Below are 12,336 nucleotides of genomic sequence, written 5' to 3'. Positions count from 1 at the left end.
TTAACAGATTGTTCTCTTGTCATTTTACTTGTATTATAACTACAGAGCAGCAAACTTAGCCAGTTAAGCTGAGCAATTTGCACATACACAATAAATAGTCACCAAACTGTTACCTACACTTTCTGATCACCAAGGAGCACAAAACAAGCAACATTTATGCTGCAGCTGAAAGCAAAATCAGACCTTGATGGTCAAGAGATGGAGCATTTGCTCTATTCATATGTGTCACGCATAACTTTGTGTCTGCCACCCCAAAATTTTTCTAAGTATTTTGTAAATGTTTGGATTTTTTTTATAGCATTGAGCATGCATCTAAAGGTTGTAGGTTGCAATTTGCTGGAAGTCACAGTATCGAAAATGTTTAATTGATATCAGTTGTTAGTCAGTGGATGCATACATCATAGCAAAGTATTTTAACTTGATAGTTAATATAGAGTTGCTTTGTTGCTGGGAGAGTCAAGGGTCTGCTTGAGTACTATGTTCACAAAGAGAATTTCAAAAACTGCAACAAAGCTGTCGCTTCTTAGATATGACAGTGTACTACACGAACTTGGCTTAAAACTGATGAGAAAATGAAAATGTGGTATACCGTGCATTTTTTGTATAATACTGCGTTAGGATATTGCAAATAAAAATAATACTTAAATTTTCCATAGACTTGTAGTGATGGAAATCCACGTTTGCTCCTGTGCTGTACATATGAGGCCTAATTCAATTTACTGACTATTATTTGCCTGAGGTCTGCACGAGTTGATGCCAATGGTTTCTTTGTCCGAACTCTTTACAGCACACTATGACTTGTTGTTAACCTTACTTAGTTAATCCTGTATGATAAGGCACATGACAACAGGGCTTTGCTTTACACTGACACACTGACAGTTTACATTTGACAAAATGGCTTTTATTTGCAGCAGATATGGTAGATTCACTTCAGACTGATGTGGCTTGAAGGGCATAATATAGGCCTTCTGTTTAGCATCATGAAACCCTTGTGGGAAAATAATGACTTGCATTATCATTAGAAGGTAAGTTGGAGCTTTTCTAAGGCACAGCTCAAACTCCTAATGCCATTTGGAAAATAAATGCAATAGTGGTACTGCATGCATATGAAAGAACTTTATAAAAATGATTCTTTGTGGTTAATTTCACAGCACCAAAATTAAGGAAATAACCTTGAAATTTGTTTGCTTGTTTATTTATGAATAGATGCCATCTGATCTTAACACCTTTTTAGCTATATACAGGGACAGAAGCAAATACAAATACAATGTAATATCTCTAGACATTGATACATTAAAAAGCAAAGCAAATTTCTTAAAATGCTAATATTTGTGGTGTTTCTTTTGAATTATGACAATGAATTCTCCAGAATTAGAATTTGAAGTCTATTTCAGGTTCTTTTTATTTCCAAAAATGACATGCGGCCTAGAGCCAATTTTGGACCTCAATCATCTCAGTCAGTTTATGAAACAAAGTTCCAGATGGTTACTGTTCAGTACAGTCTACCTCTTTTGAGGAAAGACAGTACAATTTGATGTTGTGCTCTGTAGATCTCAAGGATGCCTACTACCACATCAAGATTTCAAGGCAATCAAGGAGATTTCTCCATTTCCAGCTGTGAGACAATCACTTCCAGTTTAGAGCACTGCCCTCTGGTCTCACCACAGCCCCTCGGGTGTTCACTAAATGCATGGCAGTAGTTGCAACATATCTCAAACTGCTAGGGTTCTGGGTGTTCCCATACTTAGACAGTTGGCTTCTCAACACACCAACCAGTGATTGCCTACTCCAGCTATGGAAGTTCTGGCTCCAGCTTCTTCTACATTTGGGGATCAAAGTCAACCACTACAGAGGCAAATTACACCCACACAACAAATAGAGTTCATCGGATGCCACTTGAACATGTGCAGCCAGATAGCTACTCTCTCAGAATCCAGGATTGTATCTCTATGTCAGACAGCTTTGCAAGTACTTCACTACCTCTTGCCACCTGCAAGACTCCTACAATTGCTAAACTGATGGCTTCGACAACATTAGTTCTTCTAGCCAGATACTACAGGAGAGTTCTACAATGGGACCTTCTGTTCAGTGGTCCCAGTTCTTCCATCCTTTTCATGTGTGGATTTGTCTTATGCCCATATATAAGTGTCATATAGCATGGTGATTGACCTCCACAGCTCTCTTTGAAGGTCAATCCTTTTGTAGTTCTCCATCTATCAATGACTCCAATGCAGAGCAGTACACAAATGCCCTGTGTAAACACTTAAACATCTGTATAGACTGGACTGTACCTGACCGGATCAAAATCAGGTCCTCCAAAAAAAAAAAACAAGCCACCCTGGTGGACCTCAATTATAAATAGGTTATATAACAAAAGGAAGAAACTGATGTCTAAGAACAAGAGAGAACTTACTCAGCAGAAACAGAAAACCCTCCACAGCTTGAACAAGAAAATCAGATATCTTGTAAAGTTCTCTAAAGCTAATTATGAAGCAAAATTAGCATTCCTAGCTAAGGATAATCATAAGGCATTCTTAAGCTATGTTCAAAACTTAAAAAGGAAATGCCCAGCTATGTGCTGAACTTGTAGTGGATGGTACCACTCATATTGACCTGAAAAAATTGGCAACATGTTAGCTAACATAGTGGGTGTAAATTAACCCCCATCCTCACCAGCCATACCCCAAAGCATACCTGACACCAGTCCTCTGCCTAGTATGTCCAAAGAGCAGGTCATATCCACGATCTCCAAGACCAAAAACACCACCTCTATGGGGCCAGATAACATCCCAGACTGCTTACAAAGCAATCTAAAGCAAGACCTAGCAGAACCACTTGGTACTCTGTTTAACCACAGCCTGAGCATTGGCTTTGTTCCAACAGAGTAGAGAACAGTAATGCCCTTGCACAAAGAGGGCCGATCAACGGACCCTGGGAACTGTAGATCCATAAGTCTAACTAGCCTTATCTGCAAGGCCATGGAAAGAATCATGGACCTTATCAACAAGTACATAGGTGACCTTCATTGTCTTGACTCGACCCAGTCTGGCTTTGTTAAGGGTAAATCATGCTTATTAAACTTGGTGGACTTCTTTGAGAATGTCACTGGAGCCGTGGATGATGGCAAAACAGTACATACCACCTATCTTGACTTAACCAAGGCTTTTGACACAATCCCTCATTCAGGTATCATTGAGAAACTCTCCCAGGTGAGGATTAACATGTACGTCACTAGATGGGTAGCCAACTGGCTCACCAACAAAGCACGTACTGTCAAAGTTGGGAATTCCACCTCTACCACTAAACCAGTTACCAGTGGCATATCACAAGGATCTGTGCTGTGCCCTCTGTTGCTTGGAATCTATTTCTCAGATGTCCAGGTGAAAGTAGATGCCCTGTGGCTTACAAAGGTCACTGATGATTGCAGACTGGACACAATCATTGAGTCCCCCAATGAAGTTAACATATTACAAAAGCGGCTAACACAGAGAAATTATTGTTGCCAAAGCCACAGCCTAAAACTAAACACAAAAAAGTGCATTATTAACCCCTTTGGGAAAGAGGAATTCCCTGCAAATTACAATACTGACAGCACCCCCTAAGCTCAAAACAAGTGGTGTGAGATTTGGGAACACAGGTTGATAACAGTGCAAACGATCACCATGTTTCGACAGTGGTAAGGAAGGCCTTCTATGTTGCACATCTCATAAGTAAGGGCATTGCATCCAAGACTGAGGATGTTATAATACCTCTGTATTTGACCCTCATCAAACCACTATAGAATACAATGCTCACATTTGCATGTACCTCACCAAACACCTGCAGCAACTGGAGAGACCACAGAGGTTTCTGACCAGGAAAATTCGGATGGCACAGTGGTAGCGTTGTTGCCTTACAGCAAGATGTTATCTGGTTCGAGTTCTCAGCTGGGGTGAACTTCTGTGTGGAGTCTGCATGTCCTTCCTGCATTTGTGTGAGTTTGCTCCGGTTTCCTTCCATGTTTCAAAGACATGCAGCTGGAGCCTTTTTCCTTGTGGGCCTCCTCTGAAAATCGTCTTGCTCCGAGTTGGACTTTCCCGGGTGTGAGTTTCCTCCAGGTGCTCCGGTTTCCTTCCACATTACAAAGACATGCATTTGGAGCCTTTCTCCCTGGCCTCCTTTGAAAATTGTCTCGCTCCAAGTTGGACTTTCCCAGTTAATGAATGTACAATAAATAATTCTGCAACTGTTTTGTAAAATAATTTTTGAGTTATTGCTACATTTAAAGGAAATTTAAGTTTAAATGAACTTTCAGGTAACAGTTTTTAATTTTTGTGCCAGCAGTAAGCAGAAGTTAAAATTCAGGACTATGTATGTGAGATGTGAATGTAACTTCTTAATTGTCAAGGAATGAGTCAGCCTTTTAAAGTGAAAGATAATGTTGACTGGGATCACATAGTTTGACAAAATAAGTTGGCTTTTTTAGTTTAAGGGCAAATACATGTTATAAGATAATAACGCTGTACGAGGGAGGGTGTGTTCTACTTTTGAGATGAGTATGCATTTCAATATGCCTGCATATGGCTTTTTTGAGTCAGAATGTTTGTAATTTCAGTCATGTTAAGACACGCTGAGGTATGGTATTGTACAACCAGACAGACTAATGCTGGATCTAATTGACACTAAGTACCTGCAGGAAAATAGAAATTCAGGAGATTTCTGGATAGGTCTGTGACACTGAAATATGAATTTTGCCAAGTTTTTGTTGTGAAACAGTTAACTACGTTTGTCAGTGTTAAACTGGAGACCTTTGCTTCTATAGCTTTTTGAATGGATATTTGCATGGTGGAGGTGTTTATTCTAATGTTTGAAGCAAAATTTCACCAGTGTGTGGCCTAACATTTAGGATAGAAACATCTCTGGATAAACTAAATGTAACTAAAAGCTGTTGTGCAAAGTTCTAGAATGTTGTGCAAAGTTCTAGAACCCTACGGGACAGCTGAGCTGAGAATGTTTGCTAGTGGTAAGTTGTGCCTGTTTTGACTATTGCTGTCCTGTTATGTATGTAGGCTGTAAACCATTATAGATTGTGTCAAATAAAACTACTTGTAGTCAGGAAGGAGCCACTAATTAAAAACATTAATAAATTGCAAAAGCACTCATCCATAAGTGGTTATCTCACATTCAAGTCAAAAGACAGCTGTTTGTAAGGGAGCGACATCTATCACAGATTTATCGCAGAGTGTATGTATGTGCATATGTGTGTGTGTGTGTGTGTGTGTGTGTGTGTGTGTGTGTGTGTGTGTGTGTGTGTGTGTGTGTGTGTGTGTGTGTATGTCTGTGTGTGTGGAGACAAGATAGAAAGAATGAATAAAATGACAGTGGGAGTGGGAGAGCAATTAGCAAATGGAACTGTGATACCGTTATGTTAGTTTATTTATTTATTTTTGTATAAAATTTCATCCTAAAACAAGTGCCTTTCATGTATCCAAGCAGGGACATGAAACACGGATGGGTGTGATGCAAGTTAACCATTAATGACTGCCCACAAGTAAGCCCATAAATTAATTACTACACAGCACAGAAAAACTTCCTTAGTATTCTTCTATACCAGGAAGAAAAGAACTACGTATTAAACCAGGATTTTTATCAAAAATTCCTGCATGTAGTTCACTCCAGAGCTGAAGATGGTACTAGTCTCACACAAGGCAGCATGGTCAAAGTATGACTTTGTCATACTTCAGATTAGCTATAAATATTTCATACCAATTTTGCAGTACAAATGTTTGTGAAACAAGACAAAAAACATTTATAAAGAAATGGCTAGAAGATGTACTTGAAAATCCCATGAATATCTTGGATGTGATCAATAACTTTGCAGGGATATTTAAACCTACTCACCCCACCTCACTGACTGCAAATGGACATATCATTACACGTTTCAAACTTACTATGGAAGCATCTGAAGCACACTTCCCATTTCTACTCTACCTCCACTAATTATAGTCTCCTCAAAGACACAAGCACTTCAACAAATGTCACCCTTATTTTTGTTGTCTTTCATTTTACCCAGGTTGTAGAAAGGACAAGTCACTTCTATTGTTCTTCTCATTTTAAGTGATTCTGTGCATCTGCCATGGATACTGAGAACTTTCCTAGGGCTATGATAATCGACGTTTCTAAAGTTATTGAACACATAGTACAACTCTTCTTATCAGGAACTTTCCCTGTTCAGCATCAGTTCTACCACCCTAAACCTGGTTTTGGAGTTCCTATATGGGAAAAACTTTAAAACAGCACATTACTGGACCTACTCTTTACTCCAGTCGATAATGCCTGGCATTCCTCACGATTCATTCCTTGCATTTTCGCTAATGTCTGCCTACATCATCCTATTTATTACTTCACTGAAGACAGGTCATATCAGTCTTTATTTACAGAAGTGTCATTTGGTTTCAGGAAATTCTGTAGTAAAACTCATTAAATTCTGCTCTCTTCCATTATTATCATGCCTATGAATTGAGGAACCATAAAATTAACACTGGCAAAACAAATGCAGTGATATTTGGGATGCACAATTTTCTTTGTAGGTACAAATATGGCTGAGACATCAGTGACAGTCGGAGTTATACTGAAAATTGGACGATCATTCAGATATCATGGAGACTGGCCTAATTCTGTAGTTGTCTTCTTTATTTATTTCCAAAATGCAGTAAACAAAATATCTAAAATACTGTACAACAGAGTCAACTACAAGTACATTTACAAGTGAGGAAATTCACAAAGGAAAACACAAATAACAACAGGACAAATATTTTTGAATGGAGTTTTAATAGTTGCCATAGAGGAGAAAGCAGAACTATTTAACAACTATTTTGTACATGTTGGGTCAAATAATCCTAATATCATAACATTATCAGTCAACCTAGAGTCTGTGAAATGCCCAAAAGTACTAATACAGGAGGTTAGGAAATTTCTTGGAAAAATTAATAAAAGCATATTACCTGGGTCTGGATGAAGTACCTGGTTAGCTAATTAAAATGTTATCAAGAGAATTAGAAATTTTATTGACCCATATGCTTATTCAGCTTCTCCACAGAGTAACTGTCCCAGAAGATTGGACAAAAGTATTAGTTGTAATTCATTATAAAGGTGGATGTGGCAATGTGTTTCTAGTTATCTACCAATCAACTTGACTTCCTTAATAGGAAAACATTTCAAATACTGACTACTGAATCACTTAATTAGGGCGAATAAATATGACACCAATATTCATGAAAGCCACTATGAATGAAAGAGCTACCTTGACTTGTCAAGTAAGATTTTATGAATAAATTGCAAAACTAATTGACATAAGAATTGGGTATACAGTTATATATATTGATGAAACCAAAGTATTTGACACAATATTCCATGACCTGAGTATATAAAATCTGTCCAAGCTGAATATTAATTAATTGTTGATAGATATGTATTTGGTAAATATAAAGGAAGAAAGCGTTATAATGCAGGGCAATCATTCATCTTGGTTGAGAATTATAGCTGAGGTTCCTGAGGGCTGCATTTTGGGGCCAATGTTATTTAGCACATTTTTTGAGTTTCCACTAGCTGAGATTCAAACATGGTTAGAGGTCAGTGGTCTGAAATTCAATGCAATAAAGAGTAATGTGTTTCATTTGGTCTTAATTTTGACTAGCAAATTAGAAGAGGAATTAAGTTCCTACAAGTAAGTAGGCAAATAAAGGATTTGGGAACTTTCATTGGCAATGGACTCTCTTTCAAATTTCGTGTAATATAAATAAAGCATGAGGCAATGAATAAAATGATATTGATAACTAAAGCAATCCCAGGGGTTTAAGAAGCTCGGTGCAAGGACGGTTTTAGCCTTGCACCGAGCATCTTCACTCAGTGGCAGCTGGTGACTTCCAATCAAAGGGGGCTGCAGGAGATAGCTGAATGGGTGGGGTCAATGGGAAGGGGTGCGGCCAACTAGAAAGGGGAGGAGCTATGCTCAAAAACCACAAAAACTAATTTTAATTAAATACGCTGCCCTGGGTGCCAAACCTTCATTATGAGAGTCCAATTAAGACAAATGAAGTATAAAATAATAAAAATATTTCAATGCATTGGCTGCATGACAGCTTACTTAATATCTAGATGGAAACAAAAAGGTTGTGAGGCATGAAAAAATAAATTACTTTTTAAATACATTACTGGAGTGCCAGTCAAAATCAAGTATAAGAAAAACAAGCAGCACTCAACTCAAACCGCTTCTCCTTGCACTGCAGTTCTAATTATAATTTATATTCAGCTTTATTAAAGTACCAGGTAACATGCTGAAAGTAGCAATCTCTGTGATGCCCTCACTTGTAAAAAATGTTTCTTATCCAAAAAAGACCTGCTGCCTGACAACTATCTACTTGTTTCATGGGGAAAACATGATCAAAGTAAAAAATGAAAAACAAACAAGAAACTAGTTCAAGATACATTGGTTAAAGGATTACTGTACAGGTTATGGACCACACATGAATGGCATTCTGTTTAGTTTATGGGTAAAGCCCTCAGAGATCACTGGAAGTCTCCAACAAGTGTAATGAGCTTCTTAAAATAATGTAATCCTGTCCTTTATTACAAATACTGTCATATGCATTTCAATACCCAACGCTTATACATTATCTAGTTAAGTATTCTCTGCATGGCAACAACAGAAAGGCTTCAATGTTGGCAATTCTTTAACAGTATGTTTATTAAAGATTACTTGCATGTTATGATCTCAGACAAGCTTACCTCATGGTCATTAAAGCATTGCTACTTAAAACACAGAGCAACAGGCACTTTCTGAGTAATAAGCATAAATCAGCAGTACAAAAATATGACAGAAACCAGACCATTCTGCAAAATCAAGAACAGATGAAAAGCCGCTGTAGTACTTGTGTCTACCTTGGATGGGGAGGATACTCTGCACATTTACACTGCATAACTGCTCATTGCCTTGCTTGGACACATCCAGAGTCACTACATGGGGGAGTGGGGTGCAACAAGTATGTCACAATTTGAAATGTCTCTGGCTGACTGTGATGGCCCTGACACATTTGTCATACCTCTCAACCTCAGAGCAAGAAATCTGGACAAAGCCATACATAGAAGTGGGACAAAGGCCCAAAAATAAGGACAATTTTTAAATATTGCTCTTATAAACTTAGAAAGATAACAGAATAGTAGGTCTTGCATTAGTATGAATTTTCTGAAGGATATGAAATCTGAAACTCAAATGTCTCATTATTTTCTAACTTCAGTCTTTAGTGATTTACCACTAATTTGCCCAAAAAAACACAATTTTATGAAAAATGGACCAAAAATGTGATGCAAAAATATAAAATAGCCACACAATACAGCTGGGAACCTGTCAAAGAAGGGACACTTTTTTAATATTAGTACTGCTAACTTGAGCAGTTGACAAAATAAAATAATCTACATGCATTTCTGAAATAAATGTTATCTATAACTCTGATTATTACAGTTATTTCTTAATTGTAAACCCTCCATGTTTTCTTCCAAAATTGCTATTTTGCGGAGGGATTATTAGGGGAAGAGCAACATTTTGAGCCAAATTCGGGGAAAGTTGAGAGGTTTGGCTATGCCTAGTTCTATAAAGCAATTTATTTGCATGCACCTCTCAACCTGTTAATGCAATAAATCTGGACAAGGCCAAATATATTGGGGGAACATATAAACAGTACTAAAAATTGCTGTTGTATAAACTAAGACAGTTGGTAGAATAACAGGTCTTACTTTCGCATGCATTTTTATGAAGGTTATGAAGTCTGAAACTCAGTGTGTCATTATACAGTGACTTCATTCCTAAATGATTTTCCAGAAAACCAAATTTTATGAGGAACAAACCAAAAATAAGAAGCAAAAATCTATTCATTCTGTGAAAATCTGGACAGTTGGGAGGTATAGTTCAGCTGGGGCTGTCTGAGTTTGCCGCCCTTCCCCCTCACAAAATCATGGTCGAATGGAGCCCTTCCCCCCTGCAGCCATTCCAATGATCCATTACTTGGCTATTTCACTCCATTTACCATAAACACCAATGAGCATACTGCTTTACTTCTATGATGATTTGGATTTCATTTGAAAGTTTTAGTTTGCATTTTACAGCACAAACACTAAGACATCTGCTAAACAAAGCAATGCAGTCTCACAATGAAAACAGGCTTAGCATTAAAACTTCTCTGCCCTTGAAACTCACATTCAATGAAACAGCATTGAAACCCACATTCAAAGAAAATACATTTTGCCAGTGGCAGATAAAGATTAACTTTGGGTTGTTTTCAAATCATAGGCCCCTTGCACATAAAACATACATGTGCTCTTTGATACACCTTCCTGATTGTACTAAATTATATTCCTTGTACAATACAGTACAGTTGTTAGACGGCATTTTAAATGTATTGTTTTGAACATTTTTCCAGTAAACAATGAAACAAAATGCATGCACCAATGACAAAACTACCCAATTCAGAACATTTCCATCATAAAAGTCTACTCAACCTTCTACAGTCCACCAGTATCAGTAAATATGCACAATCTCTGAAGTAGTAAAAGTCATCTAAATAATTCCACATTAAAGAAATCTGTAACAATGAAGAGGTTGCTGCTAGCAAACAACTTTATATGTCATTGTTTATTCTTCTACAAATAAAGTGCCTGTTGCTCTTGAGGAATAAATTGCCTAGGTTGCATGCATTAAAAAATGATAAGCTAGTAATATTGCAATGGGGTCTGTATGGCAAACTGATAACAGGTTCATAGTTACTACTCTAGGTATCTTTGCCAAAAAGGACTGCAGCATTCACCCACTTTACAACACAGTACAGTATCAGTAACGCATCTATCTACTGTGGGAGTAGAACCCACAGCCTTCTGCATCAAAAGCAAGTACACTACCTGTTGTGCTATTAACAATGCCAGCAGACTCAGAATAAGCAGCACTAAAGTTTTGTTCCCCTGCAGCTCTCAGCTCCTTGTAAAATCTACTCAACACACAGTTGTATCTCTGAACTTTGCAGAACAAGAAATCTGGAAAAAGCTGACATTTTTTGGGGGGGACAAAAGTCCAAAAACCAGGGACACATTTTAAGTATTGCTTGTAAAATTTTGGAAAGTTGCTAGAATAAAATGCTGTGTTACCACCATACATTTCACTGCCATGTCTTTAACCCAGGGGACCCTGTGCAAAACAGTCAGAGAAACATACCACTATGCCAAATCAGCTGTTTTGTGAAAGACAGGAAGACGAACTTAAATGGCTACCATTTAGTGAATTCAGTTCTCACCATAGCTGTCAACCTCTTGGCACAAAACACCTGAACAAAGCCAATAATGGGGGAATATAGCCCCCAAACATATTCAGTGAATTCAGTTCTCACTATAGCGCTCAACCTCTTAGCAAAAAAACATGTGGACAAAGCCAGTAATGAGGGGAATACAGCACCCAAACATTCAATGAATTCAGTTCTCACCATAGATAACTGTCAACCTTAGCACAAAATACCTGGACAAAGCCAATAATGGGGGAATACAGTCCCAAAAATAGAGACAAATTTCAAATATCCATGTTATAAACTTAGACAATTGCTAGAATAAACAGTTGTGTGTTACCATGTACTTTCTGAAGAATATGAAGTCTGAAATTCAAATGCCTGTTATTTTTAAACTTTTAACCAAGAAACTAGTCTGACTTGGAACAAAAGACCATTTTCAGCAGAGCAGGGAGAAATGCCAGACACATCTTTGTAAGATGGGAGGACATGCAGACACCACACAGAAGGCACCCCAGCCAAGAATCAAACCAGAGAACCTGCAGCTGTTAGGCAGCAATGCTACCAGTGCACCACAGACTTTGCAAGGAAAATTGTAGATACAGAAACCACAGATTTTATGAGGAACAGAACAAATATGAGGCAAAAATCTGCAATTTTTTTTAGAAATGGTGGTGGCTAGGGAATTCAGGTCCTTGCCACCTGTATCCAAGGTACAGGGTTCAAGCCTGAGTATCTCTACCCACCACCATTTGTTCTCGCTATAGTAACTGGGGCATTTTACACAGACACACACCAGTGATCATTCTCTGATTTTCTGAAATGCAGGTGTACTGCTCTATTCTTTGCATAAACTGGATTTGACTCATCTGGCAGTATAAGAGTATCTTCTCATGTATCACCAATTAAAGATTCTCTGTGCTAAACATGATGCTTTTTATAGGTTGCAAGAAAAAAATATTATTATGAGAAGTCTGGGGAGTATCTATTTATCATCTGTCTATCTATCTATCTATCTATCTATCTATCTATC

Source organism: Protopterus annectens, chromosome 12.part0, assembly GCF_019279795.1.
Source record: "Protopterus annectens isolate FY-2018-M chromosome 12.part0, PAN1.0, whole genome shotgun sequence".
In the NCBI taxonomy this organism is placed as follows: domain Eukaryota; kingdom Metazoa; phylum Chordata; order Ceratodontiformes; family Protopteridae; genus Protopterus; species Protopterus annectens.
The sequence above is the reverse complement of the archived record's forward strand: the minus strand, read 5'-3'. Positions refer to the sequence as shown.